We start from the raw sequence: 19,744 nt of genomic DNA, 5'->3' as shown, positions 1-19,744 counted from the left end.
AATTGAGACTGACAATCCCTAATTTCTATGATTATCATCTTTATTGTTAATACGTTGTTCATAAGTTTTCCTGAACTGTTGCGGAAATGGGAAGAAAGTTTTTTTTTTATGAAAGTCCAAAAACTGCCTATCACCTTTGTACTATGTATGGGATTATGAAATTGGGATTTTGAGAAGAAAGTGTATCTGCTTAATGAAATAATCCAGTGCCCTGTCTGCTAAAGGCCTGTTATTTACCCTCATAGCCAACTGACTTTTAAAATATAAAGTGCAAAGAGCATTTTGTTTTTGTTTTTTTTAGTGTGGTGCAGTGCAAAGTTATATTTATTAAATACTTACCTTTAGGAAGAGTCGTCCAGCTGGGTTCCTGAAAAGAAAGGAGAAATAGTAAATATGATGATTTACCAGCAGTAATGGATGACTTGGAATAAGTACCTGGTAATAGACTGTTTCCTGATAGTAGTCTGATCCTGCAAAAGAACAGAAGTGGTTGAATACATGAGCAACAGACTTGGATCTAAGAACTATTTTTATTGTTATTATTATTATTCATTTTTCTCAAGTTTTTTTATTTTTGGAACAAGCCGAATGGATAGTTTTGCCTACAAGAACATGTGACGGAGTCATTTGCTCCCTTTTTGTTGGTTCCAGTCTTTATTTTTTTTTCCATTTCAAGTAACACTATTAATTTACTAAATACTCATTAACTTACTAACTCATCTATTTATGTATTTTTATTAATTTATTAACCAAATAATTTATTTATTTATTTTTGTTTATTTATTTAATTAGTTTATTTCATAAAACCTGGCTGAAGTATTGAACGAGTAATATAGCCAGATTTATTTACCAGACTGAGAACAAAAGTGGGAGTACTCCATTTACTATCGAGGGTGTAAAGGATTTTTTGCTGATCAGCAAAGCTAGAAGTTGATGTCTATTTTACTGTATTGATGCAAAGTATTGAACTGAAATTTCTTCTTACAAAACTAATATTCAGGGGTTTATCTAATCCAAATAGGGTCCAATTTTAATTCTATATAACTGAAAGTAAAGTGGGTGGTTACTCTTAGTAGATACTTACCGGGTTGGGAGAGTCCTGTATTGAATATAACCATTTTTCTTCCTAGCTCTAACAAGGATCCTCTAGAAAGAAGACAAGAAGATATTTCGAAGACTGTTATATTAGAGATTGTATTGTTCATAATTTTCATTGGTTACATGGAGTAGAAATTGAATTTTTATTTTTTTTTTCATAATTTTTTTTTTACATTTTACAACCTGCATTGGTGTTTGTAGAGTTCTCCTTCAGTTGGCAGTTAAAACCGGTTACATTGCTACGCCACTGCACCCCCTACCCTGATAGGACAGGTATCCAGTTAAATTGAAGGTAGTCTGAATCCACCCCATCTAATTTTTTCATCCTTACCTCGACAGGATATCTTTTTGCTGTGCACCCTTATCTTGTAGTGTTACTCCAGGTTTAGCCTCTCCTGGTGATATGCCTTATAGACTTTAATGGAGTCTTGTGGCTGACCCTGTTCTGCTGGTCTTGGGGGTCTTTTTCGGCATGGCACAGTGTTTGGGCTGTCAGGTGAGAGGCTAAAGGCTTCTCTCGGCTGTCTGCTGCTATTTTCATACTGGCTAAAGGCTGGTACTGAGGCTCCAGCATCTTTCTTACCGCACAGAGTGGCGGTTTCTGTGTCTTGTTTTCCTGGCCGGGTAGCGGTTTAGTGTCACTTCTGGTAGCACTCCACACGTACCGGAAGTAGGAAGTATTCAGCGCAGCTGGCTCTCCTCTGCTTCCCTAGTCCGCTTCAAGCCTCTGAATGACTCTGGGAGGCGGAGGCAGCTAAGAGGAAGGGCTGGGAAAGCATTTTCAAGCTGTAAGGGCCCATTCACACTAGAAGCGCTTTTCTGAGCATTTTGTGATTGATTAGTGTTTTTTTTAAAATCGCTGCCATTCACTTTCATTAAAATCGCTGTAAAAATCACTGTGATTTTTCTGCAATTTTTTTTACGATTTTAACCACTTCAGGACCACAGTCTTTTCGCCCCTTAAGGACCAGAGCCTTTTTCTCCATTCAGACCACTGCAGCTTTCACAGTTTATTGCTCGCTCATACAACCTACCACCTAAATGAATTTTACCTCCTTTTCTTGTCACTAATACAGCTTTCTTTTGGTGCTATTTGATTGCTCCTGCGATTTTTACTTTTTATTATATTCAGCAAAAAAGACATGAATTTTGGCAAAAAAATGATTTTTTTAACTTTCTGTGCTGACATTTTTCAAATAAAGTAAAATTTCTGTATACATGCAGCGCGAAAAATGTGGACAAACATGTTTTTGATAAAAAAAAACCCCATTCAGTGTATATTTATTGGTTTGGGTAAAAGTTATAGCGTTTACAAACTATGGTGCAAAAAGTGAATTTTCCCATTTTCAAGCATCTCTGACTTTTCTGCGCACCTGTCAGGTTTCATGAGGGGCTAAAATTCCAGGATAGTACAAATACCCCCCAAATGACCCCATTTTGGAAAGAAGACATCCCAAAGTATTCAGTGAGAGGCATGGTGAGTTCATAGAAGATTTTATTTTTTGTCACAAGTTAGCGGAAAATGACACTTTCTGACAAAAAAAAGAAAAAAAAAAAAGTTTCCATTTCTTCTAACTTGCGACAAAAAAAAAATGAAATCTGCCACGGACTCACTATGCTCCTCTCTGAATACCTTGAAGTGTCTACTTTCCAAAATGGGGTCATTTGTGGGGTGTGTTCACTGTCCTGGCATTTTGGGGGGTGCCTAATTGTAAGCACCCCTGTAAAGCCTAAAGATGCTCATTGGACTTTTGGCCCCTTAGCGCAGTTAGGCTGCAAAAAAGTGCCACACATGTGGTATTGCCGTACTCAGGAGAAGTAGTATAATGTGTTTTGGGGTGTATTTTTACACATACCCATGCTGGGTGGGAGAAATATCTCCATAAATGACAATTGTTTTATTTTTTTTACACACAATTGTCTATTTATAGAAATATTTCTCCCACTCAGCATGGGTATGTGGAAAAATACACCCCAAAACACATTATACTACTTCTCCTGAGTACGGCGATACCACATGTGTGGCACTTTTTTGCACCCTAACTGCGCTAAGGGGCCCAAAGTTCAATGAGTACCTTTAGGATTTCACAGGTCATTTTGAGAAATTTCGTTTCAAGACTACTCCTCACGGTTTAGGGCCCCTAAAATGCCAGGACAGTATAGGAACCCCGCAAATTACCCCATTTTAGAAAGAAGACACCCCAAGGTATTCCGTTAGGAGGATGGTGAGTTCATAGAAGATTTTTTTTTTTTGTCACAAGTTAGCGGAAATTGATTTTAATTGTTTTTTTTCACAAAGTGTCATTTTCCGCTAACTTGTGACAAAAAATAAAATCTTCTATGAACTCACCATACTCCTAACGGAATACCTTGGGGTGTCTTCTTTCTAAAATGGGGTCATTTGTGGGGTTCCTATACTGCCCTGGCATTTTAGGGGCCCTAAACCGTGAGGAGTAGTCTTGAAACCAAATGTCGCAAAATGACCTGTGAAATCCTAAAGGTACTCATTGGACTTTGGGCCCTTTAGCGCAGTTAGGGTGCAAAAAAGTGCCACACATGTGGTATCGCCATACTCGGGAGAAGTAGTACAATGTGTTTTGGGGTGTATTTTTACACATACCCATGCTGGGGGGGAGAAATATCTCTGTAAATGACAATTTGTTAATTTTTTTTACACACAATTGTCCATTTACAGAGATCTTTCTCCCACTCAGCATGAGTATGTGTAAAAATACACCGCAAAACACAATATACTACTTCTTCTGAGTACGGCGATACCACATGTGTGACACTTTTTTGCAACCTAGGTGCGCTAAGGGGCCTAACGTCCTATTCACAGGTCATTTTTGTGAGGAAACGCGGAAAAGCCGCCGTCTCTCGAGGTGAGGCGGCTGTTTCCGCATCCAGCAGCGCGTCTCAACGCGGAAAAACCGCCGCAAGCCGTCCAGGCAGAGCGGCGGAATCCGCATTGGTAACAGCGGAATCCGCATTGGTAACGGCGGAATCCGCATCAGAGGCGGCCCCCGCATTAGATACATTGCATGACAGTACTGGTGTGGCTGGGACTGATAGTCCACCAAGATTCAGACTTACACGCGCGCGAGCACAGAGGCAGAGTTTAAATAGCAGTTAGAAGGGTGTCGGCTGACCAGCTGGGTCAGCTGACAAATTCCACTGCTCTCATTGGACCAGCAATTAGGGAGGTCCTGGAAAGGTCCTAGAGTATATATACTGCTGGTTGTTCACTTGCTCTTTGTCTGGCGTGCGATCACATACGTGGGAGCACCCAGATCTGTAGTCAGATCCGCAAGTGTGCCGGGACCAGCTGGAGCTGTAATCCTACACTTAGCTAGATTCTGTTGATAGCTAAAGTACTAGTTTGATTGTGATTATCTGTTATGACTCTTGCCTGCCTTGACTATCCTCCTGAACTCTGATCTTGCACCTCGATATTTCTGATACTCTGTTGCCGAACCCCGGCTCGCTCCTTGACTCTGCTTCTGCCTCCTGATTTTGTACCCCGATATATCTGATACCCCGTTGCTGAACCCTGCCTGTACTTGGACTCCGCCTTTGCCTTCTGATCTTGTACTTTATCTGTCCGTGTGTGTACGACCTGGCTTGTCCGACCTCGAGAACCGACCTTACCGTTAGAGGCGGTTCCTCGCTCTGTTAGCGATCCTTCCTCCTGAGGGTCACTTTCAGATATACCTTCCTACTGTCAGTCTGACTCCTCCCGTCTTGGAGAGCTCAGGTCTGCGGAAGGAATCTGTGCAGTACTCCTTGCTGCATTGAGGCCTTGTCCTCTAAGTGTTACTGTTACACCAAACACTACACTCTACTCAGGTGAACAGAGGTTAGTTTGTATATCGGATTATCGGTGAGACTGCAGATCACTTATAATCTGGTATATATCTGTATTTCCGGTGATACTGCAGATCACCGGTAATCAGATACTTTCTGCGCCCACCGATCGTTACAGAACGCCAGACCAAATACAAAATGGACGCAAACACTGATTGTCTGGGTGTACTTGCCGCTTCGGTGGACAACATCAATCAAGTACTGGGCACCCACATAACTCTTATTGATGCCCTATCAGGGTCTGTACAAACCCTCCAGACATCAGTGGATCATGTGCGATCCTCTCCTAGCTCTGACATACGTATGCCTGTCCCTGAAAGCTTTTCCGGCCACAGATCTGACTTCCGGAATTTTAGGAGTAGAGTATTGTCCTATTTTGAGTTGAGACCCCAATCTTCGGGTACTGAGACCCAGAGGGTCACGTTTATTAAAACGTTGTTGTCCGGCGACTCCCAGTCATGGGCATATAGCCTGCCCACTGGAGACAAAGCGCTTACCTCTGTAGAGGAATTCTTTAAGGCTATGGCAGTAATTTACGACGATCCAGACCTTGCCTCGACTTCTGAGCGGAAGCTCAAGCTATTGCGTCAAGGCGAAGGTCTGGTCGAAGATTACGCGGCCGAGTTTAGGAGGTGGTCAGTTACGGCCAGGTGGGACACTCATGCCCTGTTAGATTGTTTCTTGTCAGGGCTGTCCGATGAGGTCTCTGACATGATGTTAAGTCAGCCCGAACCCAGAACAGTCGATGAGGCCATCTCAGCGGCCATCCGGATCGACCGCAGGCTGGGCTACCAAAGGCAGACCAGGGGTAGTTCCCGTGTCAGAAGGGTGTCTTACACTACAGCCCCAGTGATTCCACCTCCTACTGTTTCGTCTTCTCCGGTCTTGCTTCCATCCGAGCCGATACAGATTGGTCGGTCAAAATTGACCCTGGTGGAGCGAAGACGGAGAATGACCGAACAGCTGTGTCTGTATTGCGCTGAAGGGGGGCATATAGTACGAAACTGCCCTAATAAGCCGGGAAAACGCTACCGCCTGGGAGTGGTAGGGGGTAACACCCTGGGCGTCCGACTTTTACCCTTAGAAGAAAAACGGTTGCTTCTTCCCTGCACCATTACGTGGGAAGATAAAACCGAGGTCACGGAAGCCTTTATCGATTCAGGCTCCGCGGCAAATTTTATGGATTTTGAGTTTGCTAAGAAATTGGGTATTCCACTCACACCTGTACAACCACCCATCCAGGTTACGGCAGTGGATGACTCTCCTCTGCAAGGGAGTCACCCACTGTCTCAGACACCAGAGGTGGGAGTCACCATAGGGGTTCTGCACTGGGAAAGATTACAATTCTTTGTGTTGCATATGTCTACTTCCACCATTATACTCGGCATGCCGTGGTTGCACCTTCATTCTCCACACATCGATTGGGCCACCGGCCAACTAGTTTCTTGGTCAGCACGCTGCTTTCAGCAATGTTTAGGGAAGGTGACACTGGGCCAAACCAGGGTTCATGTACAAGGGGTACCTGAGCAATATTTAGAATATTCTGATGTGTTCTGTCCCAAGGCAGCAGACAAATTACCCCCACATCGCTCTTTTGATTGCCCCATTGATATCCGTTCTGGTTGTATGCCTCCTCGGGGTCATCTGTACAATTTATCTGGGCCAGAAAAGTTGGCCATGCAAGAATATATCCGTGAGAATTTGGCCAAGGGTTTTATTCGTCCGTCCCGATCGCCTGCTGGAGCAGGCTTCTTTTTCGTTAAAAAGAAAGACGGGGGCCTGCGGCCCTGTATCGATTACCGGGGACTGAATAAAATCACGGTAAAGAACCGATATCCGTTACCCCTGATAGACGATTTATTTACGCAGGTCACAGACGCCAAGATCTTCTCAAAACTGGATTTACGGGGCGCGTACAACCTGGTACGCATAAGAAAGGGTGATGAGTGGAAAACGGCCTTTAACACGCCAGACGGGCATTACGAGTACCTAGTGATGCCCTTTGGGTTATGTAATGCCCCGGCCGTTTTCCAGGAACTCATCAACGAGGTCTTCAGAGAGGTGTTGGGGAGATTCGTGCTGGTCTATCTAGACGATATACTTGTTTTCTCCAACAACCTCTCTGAGCACAGAACGCATGTGAAATTTGTACTCAGCAAACTAAGACAAAACTCGTTATACGCTAAACTTGAGAAATGTATTTTCGAAGTAACATCTGTTGCCTTTTTGGGTTACATTATTTCCACCACGGGCCTGTGTATGGATCCCGCCAAAGTCTCTGCTGTGTTAGAGTGGCCCCAACCCGTGGGGTTAAAATCTTTACAGCGGTTCTTAGGCTTTGCGAACTATTACAGAAGGTTCATAAAGGGGTATTCCACGGTCATTTCACCCCTCACCAGTCTTACAAAAAAAGGGGCAGATACTAACCACTGGACTCCAGAAGCTCTACGAGCATTCTCCACTCTGAAAGACTTGTTTTGCTCAGCACCCATTCTGAGGCACGTTGACACTTCTTACCCCTTTATTGTTGAGGTGGACGCCTCAGAGGTCGGGGTAGGGGCTGTGCTGTCTCAGCGATCAGGGTTGCAGGGAAGATTACATCCCTGTGCCTATTTCTCTCGTAGGTTCTCTCCGGCAGAGAGAAACTACGATATAGGCAACAGAGAGCTCCTTGCCATTAAACTTGCCTTTGAGGAGTGGCGTCATTGGCTGGAAGGAGCAGAGCATATGATTACGGTATACACCGATCACAAAAACCTGGGATACATCGAGGGGGCTAAGAGGTTAAGTCCCCGTCAGGCTCGATGGTCGTTATTTTTTTTCGAGGTTCCGGTTCCTGATTACATACACCCCGGGCAGCAAGAACGTTAAGGCAGATGCTCTGTCCAGATGCTTTGAGCCAGAGATAGCCCAGCCTCCTGCCCCAGAGTCCATTATCCCACAGAGGCTAGTGTTAGCGGCAGCTGAGACTTGGGAGGACTGGACAGAGACCCTGAGGCCTTTTCAGCAGGATGTCCCCGAAGGGAAACCTGAAGGGGTGATGTTTGTACCCCTACCCTTTCGTCTCGGCACTTTGCAGATGTTTCATTCTCACAAGAATGCGGGACACCCTGGGGCATCTAGAACTCAGGATCTAGTATCCAGGTGTGCTTGGTGGCCTTCTTTAGCAGCAGACTGCAAGGAGTTCGTTAGGGAGTGTGCAGTTTGCGCTAAGAGTAAACCCTCCCGGCTGGCACCTGTGGGTACCTTGCAGCCTTTACCCACACCGAGTGAGCCATGGACTCATTTGTCCATGGATTTTGTGGGCGAACTTCCCAAGTCAGAAGGTATGTCGGTCATTTGGGTGGTAGTCGACCGCTTCAGTAAGATGGCCCATTTCGTGCCCTTGAAAGGACTCCCCTCGGCCCAGGAATTGGCCGACTTGTTTATTACACATGTCTTCCGGCTGCACGGCATTCCGGAGAACATAGTGTCGGATCGGGGAGTCCAGTTCGTTTCTAGATTCTGGAGGGCATTCTGCCAACAAATGGGCATGAAGCTGTCATTTTCATCGGGCTACCACCCACAGACCAATGGGCAAACGGAGAGAATCAACCAGTCATTGGAGCAATTTTTGAGGTGCTACGTTGCGGAGACGCAGAGCGACTGGGTTAAATTTCTGCCCTTCGCGGAGTTCGCACAAAATAATTTGAAAAGCTCTTCCACCGGATTCTCTCCGTTCCAGGTTGTGTCTGGAAAATTGCCCAAGTTCTCACCATTTCCAGTGGCCTCCACCCCGTTTCCAGCTCTGGAGGCCTGGCAGAGGTCTTTTAAAGACATTTGGCGCACGGTGAGAGAGAGTTTACAAAAGGCGTTTTTAAGTCAGAAGGGTCAAGCTGACAAAAGACGTTCGGTGGAGTGGAGCTTCCAGCCAGGAGACTTGGTTTGGGTGTCCACGCGTCATTTAGTCCTGAAGCAGCCCTCAGACAAATTGGGCCCCAGGTTTGTCGGTCCATTTCCGGTAGCGAAAAAGATTAACAACGTCACTTATACAGTTGATCTCCCCGCCAGCATGCGTGGGGTGAGATCATTCCACGTATCTCTTCTCAAACCAGCAGTCCAGGTGGGTCCCACTCCTCCTCCTCCTGTCTTGGTAGATGCCCAACCCGAATACGAGGTGGAGAAGATTGTAGATTCACGTACTGTACAAAACTCGGTACAGTATCTCGTACATTGGAAAGGGTACGGCATTGAGGAGAGGCAATGGGTACCAGGGACGCGTATGCATGCGGACGAGTTAAGAAGGGAATTTCATGCCTTACATCCCGAGAAACCTGGTGGGAGTTGTCCGGAGTCCACTCCTCGGGGGGGGGGGGGGGGTACTGTGAGGAAACGCGGAAAAGCCGCCGTCTCTCGAGGTGAGGCGGCTGTTTCCGCATCCAGCAGCGCGTCTCAACGCGGAAAAACCGCCGCAAGCCGTCCAGGCAGAGCGGCGGAATCCGCATTGGTAACAGCGGAATCCGCATTGGTAACGGCGGAATCCGCATCAGAGGCGGCCCCCGCATTAGATACATTGCATGACAGTACTGGTGTGGCTGGGACTGATAGTCCACCAAGATTCAGACTTACACGCGCGCGAGCACAGAGGCAGAGTTTAAATAGCAGTTAGAAGGGTGTCGGCTGACCAGCTGGGTCAGCTGACAAATTCCACTGCTCTCATTGGACCAGCAATTAGGGAGGTCCTGGAAAGGTCCTAGAGTATATATACTGCTGGTTGTTCACTTGCTCTTTGTCTGGCGTGCGATCACATACGTGGGAGCACCCAGATCCGTAGTCAGATCCGCAAGTGTGCCGGGACCAGCTGGAGCTGTAATCCTACACTTAGCTAGATTCTGTTGATAGCTAAAGTACTAGTTTGATTGTGATTATCTGTTATGACTCTTGCCTGCCTTGACTATCCTCCTGAACTCTGATCTTGCACCTCGATATTTCTGATACTCTGTTGCCGAACCCCGGCTCGCTCCTTGACTCTGCTTCTGGCTCCTGATTTTGTACCCCGATATATCTGATACCCCGTTGCTGAACCCTGCCTGTACTTTGACTCCGCCTTTGCCTTCTGATCTTGTACTTTATCTGTCCGTGTGTGTACGACCTGGCTTGTCCGACCTCGAGAACCGACCTTACCGTTAGAGGCGGTTCCTCGCTCTGTTAGCGATCCTTCCTCCTGAGGGTCACTTTCAGATATACCTTCCTACTGTCAGTCTGACTCCTCCCGTCTTGGAGAGCTCAGGTCTGCGGAAGGAATCTGTGCAGTACTCCTTGCTGCATTGAGGCCTTGTCCTCTAAGTGTTACTGTTACACCAAACACTACACTCTACTCAGGTGAACAGAGGTTAGTTTGTATATCGGATTATCGGTGAGACTGCAGATCACTTATAATCTGGTATATATCTGTATTTCCGGTGATACTGCAGATCACCGGTAATCAGATACTCTCTGCGCCCACCGATCGTTACAATTTTGAGGCCTTTGGATTCTAGACTACTGCTCACGGTTTAGGGCCCCTAAAATGCCAGGGCAGTATAGGAACCCCACAAGTGACCCCATTTTAGAAAGAAGACACCCCAAGGTATTCTGTTAGGAGTATGGTGAGTTCATAGAAGATTTTTTTTTTGTCACAAGTTAGCGGAAAATGACACTTTGTGAAAAAAAAAAACAATACATATCAATTTCCACTAACTTGTGACAAAAAATAAAATCTTCAATGAACTCATCATACACCTAACAGAATACCTTGGGGTGTCTTCTTTCTAAAATGGGGTCACTTGTGGGGTTCCTATACTGCCCTGGCATTTTAGGGGCCCTAAAACGTGAGGAGTAGTCTTGAACCCAAATGTCTCAAAATGACCTGTGAAACCCTAAATGTACTCATTGGACTTTGGGCCCCTTAGCACAGTTAGGCTGCAAAAAAGTGTCACACGTGGTATCGCCGTACTCAGAAGAAGTAGTATAATGTGTTTTGTGATGTATTTTTACATATAACCATGCTGGGTGGGAGAAATATCTCTGTAAATGACACATTTTTGATTTTTTTTACACACAATTGTCCATTTACAGAGAGATTTCTCCCACCCAGCATGGGTATGTGTAAAAATACACCACAAAACACATTATACTACTTCTCCTGAGTATGGCGATACCACATGTGTGACACTTTTTTGCAGCCTAGGTGCGCTAAGGGGCCCAACGTCCTATTCACAGGTCATTTTGAGGCATTTGTTTTCTAGACTACTCCTCACGGTTTAGGGCCCCTAAAATGCCAGGGCAGTATAGGAACCCCACAAGTCACCCCATTTTAGAAAGAAGACACCCCAAGGTATTCCGTTAGGGGTATGGTGAGTTCATAGAAGATTTTATTTTTTGTCAAAAGTTAGCGGAAAATGACACTTTGTGAAAAAACACAATTAAAATCAATTTCCGCTAACTTGTGACAAAAAATAAAATCTTCTATGAACTCGCCATACTACTAACGAAATACCTTGGGGTGTCTTCTTTCTAAAATGGGGTCATTTGTGGGGTTCCTATACTGCCCTGGCATTTTAGGGGCCCTAAACCGTGAGGAGTAGTCTTGAAACGAAATTTCTCAAAATGACCTGTGAAATCCTAAAGGTACTCATTGGACTTTGGGCCCCTTAGTGCACTTAGGGTGCAAAAAAGTGCCACACATGTGGTACCGCCGTACTCAGGAGAAGTAGTATAATGTGTTTTGGGGTGTATTTTTACACATACCCATGCTGGGTGGGAGAAATATCTCTGTAAATGACAATTGTTTGATTTTTTTTACACACAATTGTCCTTTTACAGAGATATTTCTCCCACCCAGCATGGGTATGTGTAAAAATACACCCCAAAACACAATATACTACTTCTTCTGAGTACGGCGATACCACATGTGTGACACTTTTTTGCAACCTAGGTGCGCTAAGGGGCCTAACGTCCTATTCACAGGTCATTTTGAGGCCTTTGGATTCTAGACTACTGCTCACGGTTTAGGGCCCCTAAAATGCCAGGGCAGTATAGGAACCCCACAAGTGACCCCATTTTAGAAAGAAGACACCCCAAGGTATTCTGTTAGGAGTATGGTGAGTTCATAGAAGATTTTTTTTTGTCACAAGTTAGCGGAAAATGACACTTTGTGAAAAAAAAAAACAATACATATCAATTTCCACTAACTTGTGACAAAAAATAAAATCTTCAATGAACTCATCATACACCTAACAGAATACCTTGGGGTGTCTTCTTTCTAAAATGGGGTCACTTGTGGGGTTCCTATACTGCCCTGGCATTTTAGGGGCCCTAAAACGTGAGGAGTAGTCTTGAACCCAAATGTCTCAAAATGACCTGTGAAACCCTAAATGTACTCATTGGACTTTGGGCCCCTTAGCACAGTTAGGCTGCAAAAAAGTGTCACACATGTGGTATCGCCGTACTCAGAAGAAGTAGTATAATGTGTTTTGGGATGTATTTTTACATATAACCATGCTGGGTGGGAGAAATATCTCTGTAAATGACACATTTTTGATTTTTTTTACACACAATTGTCCATTTACAGAGAGATTTCTCCCACCCAGCATGGGTATGTGTAAAAATACACCACAAAACACATTATACTACTTCTCCTGAGTATGGCGATACCCCATGTGTGACACTTTTGTGCAGCCTAGGTGCGCTAAGGGGCCCAACGTCCTATTCACAGGTCATTTTGAGGCATTTGTTTTCTAGACTACTCCTCACGGTTTAGGGCCCCTAAAATGCCAGGGCAGTATAGGAACCCCACAAGTGACCCCATTTTAGAAAGAAGACACCCCAAGGTATTCCGTTAGGGGTATGGTGAGTTCATAGAAGATTTTATTTTTTGTCACAAGTTAGTGAAAAATGACACTTTGTGAAAAAAACAATAAAAATCTAATTTCCGCTAACTTTTGACAAAAAATAAAATCTTCTATGAACTCATCATACACCTAACAGAATACCTTGGGGTGTCTTCTTTCTAAAATGGGGTCACTTGTCGGGTTCCTATACTGCCCTGGCATTTTACGGGCCCAAAACTGTGAGTAGTCTGGAAACCAAATTTCTCAAAATGACTGATCAGGGGTATAAGCATCTGTAAATTTTGATGACAGGTGGTCTATGAGGGGGCAAATTTTGTGGAACCGATCATAAGCAGGGTGGCCTCTTAGATGACAGGATGTTTTGGGCCTGATCTGATGGATAGGAGTGCTAGGGGGTGACAGGAGGTGATTGATGGGTGTCTCAGGGGGCGGTTAGAGGGGAAAATAGATGCAATCAATGCACTGGGGAGGTGATCGGAAGGGGGTCTGAGGGGGACCTGAGGGTTTGGCCGAGTGATCAGGAGCCCACACGGGGCAAATTAGGGCCTGATCTGATGGGAAGGTGTGCTAGGGGGTGACAGGAGGTGATTGATGGGTGTCTCAAGGTGTGATTAGAGGGGGGAAATAGATGCAAGCAATGCACTAGCGAGGTGATCAGGGCTGGGGTCAGAGGACGTTCTGAGGTGTGGGCAGGTGATTGGGTGCCCGCAAGGGGCAGATTAGGGTCTAATCTGATGGGTAACCGTGACAGGTGGTGATAGGGGGTGATTGATGGGTTATTAGTGGGTGTTTAGAGGAGAGAAGAGATGTAAACACTGCACTTGGGAGGTGATCTGATGTCGGATCTGCGGGCGATCTATTGGTGTGGGTGGGTGATCAGATTGCCCGCAAGGGGCAGGTTAGGGGCTGATTGATGGGTGGCAGTGACAGGGGGTGATTGATGGGTGGCAGTGACAGGGGGTGATTGATAGGTGATTGACAGGTGATCAGTGGGTTATTACAGGGAATAACAGATGTAAATATTGCACTGGCGAATTGATAAAGGGGGGTCTGAGGGCAATCTGAGCGTGTGGGCGGGTGATTGGGTGCCCGCAAGGGGTAGATTAGGGTCTAATCTGATGGGTAACAGTGACAGGTGGTGATAGGGGGTGATTGATAGGTGATTGATGGGTAATTAGTGGGTGTTTAGAGGAGAGAAGAGATGTAAACACTGCACTTGGGAGGTGATCTGATGTCGGATCTGCGGGCGATCTATTGGTGTGGGTGGGTGATCAGATTGTCCGCAAGGGGCAGGTTAGGGGCTGATTGATGGGTGGCAGTGACAGGGGGTGATTGATGGGTGGCAGTGACAGGGGGTGATTGATAGGTGATTGACAGGTGATCAGTGGGTTATTACAGGGAATAACAGATGTAAATATTGCACTGGCGAATTGATAAGGGGGGGGGTCTGAGGGCAATCTGAGCGTGTGGGCGGGTGATTGGGTGCTGGCAAGGGGCAGATTAGGGTCTAATCTGATGGGTAACAGTGACAGGTGGTGATAGGGGGTGATTGATGGGTGATTGATGGGTAATTAGTGGGTGTTTAGAGGAGAGAAGAGATGGAAACACTGCATTTGGGAGGTGATCTGATGTCGGATCTGCGGGCGATCTATTGGTGTGGGTGGGTGATCAGATTGCCCGCAAGGGGCAGGTTAGGGGCTGATTGATGGGTGGCAGTGACAGGGGGTGATTGACGGGTGATTGACAGGTGATTGACAGGTGATTGACAGGTGATCAGGGGGATAGATGCATACAGTACACGGGGGGGGGGGGGGTCTGGGGGGGGGGGTCTGGGGAGAATGTGAGGGGTGGGGGGGTGATCAGGAGGGAGTAGGGGGCAGATTAGGGACTAAAAAAAAAATAGCGTTGACAGATAGTGACAGGGAGTGATTGATGGGTGATTAGGGGGGTGATTGGGTGCAAACAGTGGTCTGGGGGGTGGGCAGGGGGGGGGGGGTCTGAGGGGTGCTGTGGGGTGCTGTGGGCGATCAGGGGGCAGGGGGGGGAAATCAGTGTGCTTGGGTGCAGACTAGGGTGGCTGCAGCCTGCCCTGGTGGTCCCTCGGACACTGGGACCACCAGGGCAGGAGGCAGCCAGTATAATAGGCTTTGTATACATTACAAAGCCTATTATACACTTTCCGTGCGGCGATCGGGCAGCTAGTAACCCGCCGGCGCTTCCGAACGGCCGGCGGGTTACAGCGAGCGGTGGGCGGAGCCAGTCCCCGGCGGCTGATCGCGTCACAAATGACGCGATCGCCGCATAGCCACTCCCGCAGCCGCCCCTGCCGATGGGCGTATTGCGGTCGTTTGGGCCCGGACTTTGCCGCCGCCCATCGGCTGGGGGCGGTCGTTAAGTGGTTAATGAAAGTGAATGGGAGAGATTTTAAAAACCGCTAATCAATCGCAAAACGCTCAAAAAAAACGCTTCTAGTGTGAATGGGCCCTAAAGATGGCTTTTTCAGCGTCCTTGGCCCTGGGAATCAGCGCATGGTCAGGAGCTGATCTCTGCCATTCGGAAAGCACTAGGCAGTGTTTTTTCTCTATCAAGGTTTGTGGAAAGCGGATATTTATTCATTCATGATTCACTTTTCATATTTGTTTAGCCACCCCTGATATTTTCTTAGGCTGATTTTATACACTATGGGCCATATGCAATTCACTTTTTCTCCTGAGATTTCTCTTAGGAGATAATTTTTTTTATCTTCAATTTAAAGGGACTCCGAGCAGTGCAGAAACTATGGAAAGATGCATATCATTTTAAAGCTCTCGTTCTCCTCTTTCCAATGATATATAAACCGCCACCCTACTTTTAGTTTTTGCTATTTTCGCGATTGAAATTGCCGCGGCCGCGATTTCAATCGCGAAAATAGAGAAAACTAAAAGCCGTAGGGCGACGATATTAGTTATATTGTATTACACAGGGCGACACTTTCCCCAGTGTCAGCAGCTCCATTCAGCAGAAAAAGTCGCCCTGTGTAATACAATGTAACTATGGAAAGATGGATATCATTTTAAAGCTTTCTTTCTCCTCTTTCTGGCGACACCTAAATCGTCGCCCTACGCCTTTTAGTTTTCTCTATTTTCGCGATCAAAATTGCGGCCGTGGCAATTTTAATCGCAAAAATAACGAAAACTAAAAGGCGTAGGGCGGCGGTTTATATATCATTGGAAAGAGGAGAAAGAGAGCTTTAAAATGATATGCATCTTTCCATAGTTTCTGCACTGCTCGGAGTCCCTTTAAATGAACTTTTTAGCACAGGAAAAAGTACCAAAAGGTAGGTGAAAAAGTACTGACAAAATTATTTTGAGAATTTGTTTGATTGATGAGGGTGTGGAAGGCATTTTATTTAAAATATCACCTAGGAGAAAATTCAGGTGAAAAAGTGAATTGCATACGGCCCCGTTTCTATTGCAGTATTACTATTCTCAGATTATGGACCCTGTAGCGCCCAACACAGACCAGCCTCACACTGACAGGTAAGGGGTGCTTAAGGTAGGTTTCTTGTCATCCTTTAGGAAAAGAGTGCAAAGATAATCAGACCTATATTATGTCTCCTGACAGCCCTGGAAGACTTCAATCAAATCGGTCAAGAAGATCTCGCTCACCTCAAAGGTCTAGTTCCTCTAAAAGGAAGGGTGGCTCAAGAAGTCGCTCTCCCAGAAAGCATTGTCATAAGCAACCACCTAAGCATTGCTAGGATTGTGGACAAGATACTCTTCCTGGAAAACTTGTTTGTGGAGGATGTTTCAATCAAATGTCTCGTGAGGAACAACAACCGATGGAGGTGTCACATTTAATAAGGCAGGCGGTAGAAGAATCCATGTCGGAGAATATGGCCAGCTTGCCTTAAAAAGTATAGTGCACATCCATCAAAATATATTCTTTCCAAGTCCATTGCTATTCAGACTTTCATCGCTTGTTCCTTATTATCACCAGTTTATTCAATTCAAATCATGCACGGTAGATCCACCACTAAAAAGCACCCTGCTGGAAATAGACTCACCAGATACCTGACAGGTATTGATGTTAATCTTGAATGGAAATGGTCTATGAGATGCTAATAAATTCTGTTTTATATGCAAATTTAATGCAACTTTAGAAATTCTTTAAGCTATTTACTCTTCTTATTCATTTCCTTTGTTTGTTTGCTCTTATTCTTGTCTTTCTCTTTTCATTCTCTCTTCACTTTTTCGTCCTTTCTTCTTTTTCTTCACACTTCTCTGTTAGCACAATATATATTAGTATGGCTTAATACAGTATCTGCAAACTATGATGCAATAAAATGCCCAGGCACAGTAGAGTGCTAATTTCTTTAAGCCGCTGATGCGGCTCGATTGATAAGATCCGACAGGACGGATCTTGCTTCCGCCGATTCCCTTCCCCCCCCCCCCGCGAGGGGACAATGGCAGGGAATCGAGCGGAAGATAAGTGGCGCCGGCGGGGACGAGCGGGGAATCGAATGCGGCGCACGCGCGGCGAGCGGGGACGCGGCGGGCATGTGCGGGGACGCGGAAGAGGCGATCCGGTGGCTAATCGAGCCGCTGGATCGCAGCCTCATCTACGCGTGTAGATGAGGCTTTAGGCCGGGCACATTCTTAGCAACTTTGTGATGTTTGTAAGAAAAAAAAAATCTTTAGAATGTATTTTTTTTACCTCTCTGTCTTGAAAAACAAGATGTAAACTATTATTATTATTGATTTATAAAGCGCCAACATATTCCGTGGCATTGTACAAAGTAAGAAACGAACATGGGGTAGATAATAATACAGATAATGGTGTACACCAATATACAAGATACATAGGGGTTGATTAACTATAACAAATAGTGAGTATTACCTCCTGTAACGTTTGCTACATCCTTTTGCTCCCCTTACTGCACGCTTAGAGTGCCTTATCAGAGTCGTGGCCCAATAGGCTGCCTGTCAAGTTTCCTGTCAAGTGACAGGCAGCCTATTGGGCCAATCAAAGTGCGGGGATAATGTTCTTTAAAGTGATTGGACCCGCAGGGGCTCCGGGCGGGACGATTAGCACTCTCGTCATTGCCAATTAGCAGGCATAAGTTCATTGCGCTCGCTATGCTACTCTGATAAGGCATGCTAACTCTGATAAGGCATGTTAACTCTGATAAAGCACGCTAGGCGTGCAGTAAGGGGAGCAAAAGGAGATAGTGAGAATTACAGGAGGTAACACTCGCTATTTGTTATAGTGAATCTGTTATGATCACTTCTGTAGCATGTACTGCTGGCTGCAGTTTTACTGAAGACAAGCAGTTTTTGATTTCTTTGCATGCATTTGCTCGCATAGTTTTGCGTGCTCTTACACTGAGCGTTGATTCCATCTGCAGTCGCTCTGAAGTTAATGACAGATTAATATGCTTTTGTAAAAACAAACATTGTCTGTTGCAATGGAGCTGCAATCCCTTTCTTGCAGGCTGCATATCATTGTCTGCCCTTTCCTGCTGTCAGCCTGTGATTGGTTGCCATTCACCTGGGTGGGAATCTGCATGTCTGTAGGGATGCTCAAATTCGGCTGTCACCGGTCACCTGATTACAAACACTTCCTCCTTCCGAGTTGAAGGAGGAAGTGTTTGTAATCACGTGACGCGCATGGAGCGCATCGTGGGAGGCGCCGAGGGACGACCGAAGAAGACGTCAGAGAGGTAAGCTTGACCCCCCCGCCCAGCCCGCACAGCATTACTGGGAGATATCTGGATAGCAAAAATCCGGATATCTCCCGAAGCCGAATTTGAGCATCCCTGCATGTCTGCTCCCATTGGATGACCTCAGTATAAAGGACTGCTTCCTGCAGTGTTCCATGGGCTATCATAGTCTCAGATTCAGTCTGTTACTCTGTCCAACCCCCACCTCGTTCCTAGTCCGTGTGGACTGCGCTGACTCCTGCGAAGGGGTCAGCGAGTCCTCCTAGTTCTGCTCTTGTTTTCAGAAGTTGTTACTTTGCTTGTCTTGTGTCATATATCGGTTCATCGCCAATATATACGCATACTAGCACGTTTGTTATTTTCTTTGTATTCGTGTTACGTTAATACATCAGTGTCGCTGATATATACGTACTCGAACTGTTTATATCCTGTGTTCAGTTAGTTAGTTTCCAGCACGTTTTGGTAGGTTGCGCGTATCATGATCACCCATGCTTAGCTAGTCAGTCCTGTTCCTAGTCCTGCTCCAGTTCTTAGTCAGTGTTCCTTGCTTATGTCATATATCGGTTTATCGCCGATATATACATGTGTCAGTTAGTCGTTTGTAGTTCATTGATAGCTGTAATCGTAATACGCTAGGAAATCACACCTATTGTATATTTGTATTACGTCTGTCTTCTTTGTCTCTATTTCCTGACTATTCTGTCCTGTCCTTGTGAGGCACCGCTGTAATCGCATTGGCTGCCTCATTCCAGTCTGTCTTGGCTTGGGCGTTTGCTGTCACTTAAGCAGTGACTAGTTAGCAAGCGTTCATTCTGTTACCTGTCCTGATCTTCTGAATTCTGGTTTATGCGCTCAGCGCTACCTTGCGCTGAGCCACTATAGTGGAAGTATTTTTTGTGGCTGTTCGGATCTACGCCTGCTCTGTGCGCCACATCTCTTGTTGAAGTCAGTCCTCTCCTCCACTAAACTGGGGATATCCTGGTTCCTTGTGCTAGCGTGTGTACCTCCTTCACGTCAGGATATAAACTACGTTCTGACTGTGGAGGATATACCACCAAGCTTAACAGAATCAACCCCCTAGTTTGTGACAAAATAAAAAAATCAATACAAAATACAGAATTGGTAATGACAGTGATAGAAGTAACATGATGAATAAAATGTATAATGAATTCCAGACATAAAAGGGGAGAGAGCCCTGCCCTTGCGAGCT

General features: G+C 45.7%; 1 long non-coding RNA gene across 1 annotated transcript; it reads left to right on the top strand.

Annotated features, from left to right (window-relative positions):
* Nucleotides 1-1,331: 1,331 nt before the first annotated feature.
* LOC137570637 (uncharacterized) lies at nucleotides 1,332-16,958 on the top strand. The gene is made up of 2 exons (XR_011031125.1): nucleotides 1,332-1,390; nucleotides 16,437-16,958. It is a non-coding gene; the product is annotated as an uncharacterized lncRNA (long non-coding RNA).
* The last annotated feature ends 2,786 nt before the right edge of the window (nucleotides 16,959-19,744 follow it).

This window comes from Hyperolius riggenbachi, chromosome 4 (assembly GCF_040937935.1).
Source record: "Hyperolius riggenbachi isolate aHypRig1 chromosome 4, aHypRig1.pri, whole genome shotgun sequence".
NCBI lineage: Eukaryota > Metazoa > Chordata > Amphibia > Anura > Hyperoliidae > Hyperolius > Hyperolius riggenbachi.
This window is presented reverse-complemented; position numbering and strand designations above follow the sequence as displayed.